Source organism: Sinocyclocheilus grahami, unplaced genomic scaffold, assembly GCF_001515645.1.
Source record: "Sinocyclocheilus grahami isolate Dianchi unplaced genomic scaffold, SAMN03320097.WGS_v1.1 scaffold1596.1, whole genome shotgun sequence".
Lineage (NCBI taxonomy): Eukaryota > Metazoa > Chordata > Actinopteri > Cypriniformes > Cyprinidae > Sinocyclocheilus > Sinocyclocheilus grahami.
The window spans coordinates 156,946-161,019 of NW_015506775.1; positions in this window are offsets into that span (position 1 = coordinate 156,946).

Sequence of the window (4,074 nt, forward strand, 5' to 3'; positions counted from 1 at the left end):
CCCTGCCCCCTCTCTCTCTCTCTCTCTCTCTCTCTCTCTCTCTCTCTCCCTCCCTCCCTCCCTCCCTCCCGGCTCCTATCTGCTCCATCAACCTTGTGTATAGCCGTTAATGATAGAATTTACGCTCTCTTTCTTTTTTTTAAGCAGCTTTGGATGATCTGTCATGTTTTTATGCCCCACCCGACCCTTTGTGTAACACTCTTCCAATTAAAGTTTGTTTATTCTCTAATAATGCTTGATCTTCAGTGATTGGCTGTGTGTTTGGGGGGGTTAATGGGATTATTCGTTGCACTCAGGTCTGAAATTCAAGGTGCATTCAGTAGTTGTTCAGCTAGCATTACCATCACTGTTCTTCGGTGACGTTAGACGCCACACTGCCATCTATTGACGTGGATCAGCATGATTGTCTCTGATTACACTGATATTATTGAGTTTTAGAGAGTGCTCTACACAACAATGAACTTCTTTACCTGTCCAACACAAAAGAAGCAACCCCCCAAAGTGCCCCATTTTACCTGAATTCACCATATAATTAAAACAGTTTGTATATGAAATGATTTAAGTGCAGTCTTGATCTCATGTGAGTGTGTACCATTCAGATGATTCTAAACAAAAACACTGTTGGTTTGTGTATTTATTTATTAATGCCTAAAGCTTTAAAAAAAAACTGCTGAATGCATGTTTAATGCATGTAAAAATTGGCTTTGGTCCATAAAATACAGTGGCTTACAGTGGTCTATTTGGCTGGAAGCTGAAATATAGGCATGAAAGTCCACTTCAACAACAAAAACATTGCAATATTCATCTTTCATTCATATTTTCAGCATTTTTCTTGCTTTAATTGGAGACTCAACCATTTTTTATTCATTGCAAAAGTAATACTGAAGTTCTCCGAGGCTGTTTTTATGTCAGTCAGTCTCTATGCTGCAACTGAGCAATCAGGATAAAGAGAGCTGGGAAATAATACAAAGACATCGGTAGTTTTGTAATGTCTGAGTGTGCGAGCGGTTTTTGCGTCCTAGTGGGCGACTCCAACAGGAGATTGCTCATTCTTTATGGTTTTGCTCATTTATCCTGGTAAAGTGGAAGCCTATATTCCTATTTCTGATGTAGTTGAGTAGGATACTGTAATCAGTGCAGCAGTAAATGAAGAGGCTCGACATATTTGATAGTCATTACAAACACTACACACTTCTGGAGATGAAGCTTTCCTCATGGAAACTGTTTTCTTTCTGAACTACATGCATGTGTCTCAAGACTCCCAGTCTGCTGTTTGAGGAGAGGTGGAGGCTTGAGTTGTGCATCACTAACACGCTTGTCGTTGGTCTCTGACGGCTCGTTTGGTCTGGCCTGACGCTCTTCACAGGTGAATGGCTGTTCGCCGAGGGTCTGGAGTCAGGGCCGGCTCTTCCTCTGCTGGAAGATAGAAGGCAGTCTGATGAACAGCAGCACAAACTCTCTCTCATCATGGCCTGGAGTCTCTGACCTCTTTCATCCGCGTGCAAAAAGACCTCTGTGACAGACACCAGAAGCTCCGACTCCGCTTCTGCACTGCAGTCTGTGTTTTACTGAAGGGATAATGACCTGAAAATGAAAATCCTGTCATTTACAACCGAACCCGTATGAGTTTCTTTCTTCTGCTGAACACAAAAGAAGATATTTGGATGTGTGACATAAGCAAACAGTTGCTTGTAGCCGTAGTATATGACGTCTAGTCAATGGCTACCGTCAGCTATTGGTTACCAACATTCTTCAAAATATCATCTTTTGTGTTCAACAGAAGAAACTCATACAGGCTTGAAACAACATGAGGGCGAGGAAAGCTTTCTTCGATTTGTGAGCTTTCTTTTTTACCGTTGCAAACTAAACACTGAAGCTAATGGTAAATCTTAAATCAGACTGACTCTGGGGAAATCACCGCTGGTTTCTCTGTAGTTACAAGAGTTTTAGGTTTCAAACATGCTAATGTTGTCTTGCAGTCTGAAAGCTAGACTCATTAGCATCTGATCAAATAGCATCTTTAATACATCGGCATTCAAACACATTTGTTGGAAATCTGATATATATATATAAATTTTTTTTTTAATCAAGGTGAAATACAAATAGTACAAAGGTTCAGTGTAAAAGTGATTTTGTGTCTGTGTGTCTAATTTTTTTCTGCTGGTTTCTGAAGTTGATGATGATGCATTGTTAATATGATGAACTGATGTTAGTGCAGCTACCAAGACTGGGATGGTTTATTGAAAGGGGAAAAAAATCATGCAACTGAGTTGTAAGATTGAATCTAAAAATATGTAATCAATATTAGTTCATTAAAGTATATAGCTGAAGCTTTTAAACTTTTTAGCTCATAAATATATTTTAGTAAATACACATTTGACATGTTGCAAATAAATGTATATGCTGTGTATGTTCCCCTGTTGCGTTATATGCTAGTGTAAATAGTTTGACGGAAACCATCCCGGGACCTCGCTCAGAAACACTGCTGCAGTGCACATCGGCTCGGTCTCTGGAGCTGGACTGAGGCTCTGAGGCAAAGCTGAAAGCCGTGATGATTTAGAGGGATTTACGGCAGCTGGTTAATGCTTCACTGACTGACCTCTGAACTTCTCTGTCTGTGTTTTCTGTGGTTATCAGAACAAATCACATCAACAGAGAAGACAAACGCACTTATGCATGTCAGAATCAATGAACACAGGGGTTCAGTGCTGCTAATGGAGGAAGATCTGTGCTTTCTGCCTTTCTGAAACCTGTCAGTATGACAGACAGAGTAAAGGCTGCTGCTGTTTTGCACAAAAGGAGCGATGGGGGGGAATCGACACACAGGACGACTAAAAAATATAGTTTCGAAAATCGCGATTTTCGCGTTCAGTGTGAAAAGCCCTTAATGATTTTATTTATTTTGGGGAAACATGTTTAGCAATGATAGGAGACCCAGAAAATGACCAAAAAGTACTTTAACTCACACGCTTTACAGCTCTTCAGAAGCAAAATCACTGAAACTCAAGTCATTACTGACTGATTATCAATTCTCACAAACATGAAAATATGGGAATTCATGCAATACATTGTTTTGTTTGTGTCGCATAACACGTATGCCAGTTGTGAATAGTACGTGTTGAAATGGCATGAAGGCCCATAGGAAAGATGTTTAGAGAATAACTTGTTTTTCAGTGTGTTTCTCACACAAAGCATCATGTAACTTGAGAAGACTTCAAGTCCAGTGCATCAGTGCTGTATGAGCTTTAATCGGCACATCATCATCACCTAAATGAGCTTTTCCATGCCGCTTGTCCATGTAATTATTTGAAATCCTGCTTGCATCCCCTCAGCAGAAGAAGCTTATACTGGACCTGAGTGAAAGCAGGATTCAGGTCATCCTGACACGAGCTGAAGCGTGTGACCGCACGAGCTGGATGTTGTGATGTGTTTTCTTCGGGTTTTTCTCTAGACTCTGTGTCTGGAGTTATTTAAATGAGCACCTCATGACGAAGATTAAAGGCCTTTATCAAGTGTGTGGTTCGTGCTCCTGACGGCTTCATTTACATACGGTGGCATTTGATAAAGAAACCCAATGCATCTTTGCTCTCCGGCTCGTCTCCTGTTCTCTCTCGTCTCTTCTGTTTCTTTCTTTTCCCTGTAGAGATCACTGTGTTTGATTACACATCAGCCCAGACGCTCTGATTAAATCTATTGTTTTTTATATTTAGACTAAAACACCACTTTACTCGCAGTTTGTTTTTCTTTCTGATGCACTTTCTAAAATTGGAGGCCGGAGACCAAAAACGGCCCTCTAATGGACTTTAAGTGTCCTTAAAGGCTTACAGTTTCCTTGATTTCCTTTTTTTAACTCTATAAAGTCTACTGTATCATATTTGATACACACATTTCTAAACGATTAACATGATCAAAACTTTACTGTTAAACTTGCTTCACAGAATCTCCTCCACGCCTTCTGTCTATGATTGATAGTTTAGAGGGGTTTTCTCCAGTAAAAGCTCTTTTAGTGTAATTATAGAAACGTCCAGCTTCAGCTGCAGCTTCAGTGTCTTTCTGCTGTCAAATCTTGACTGA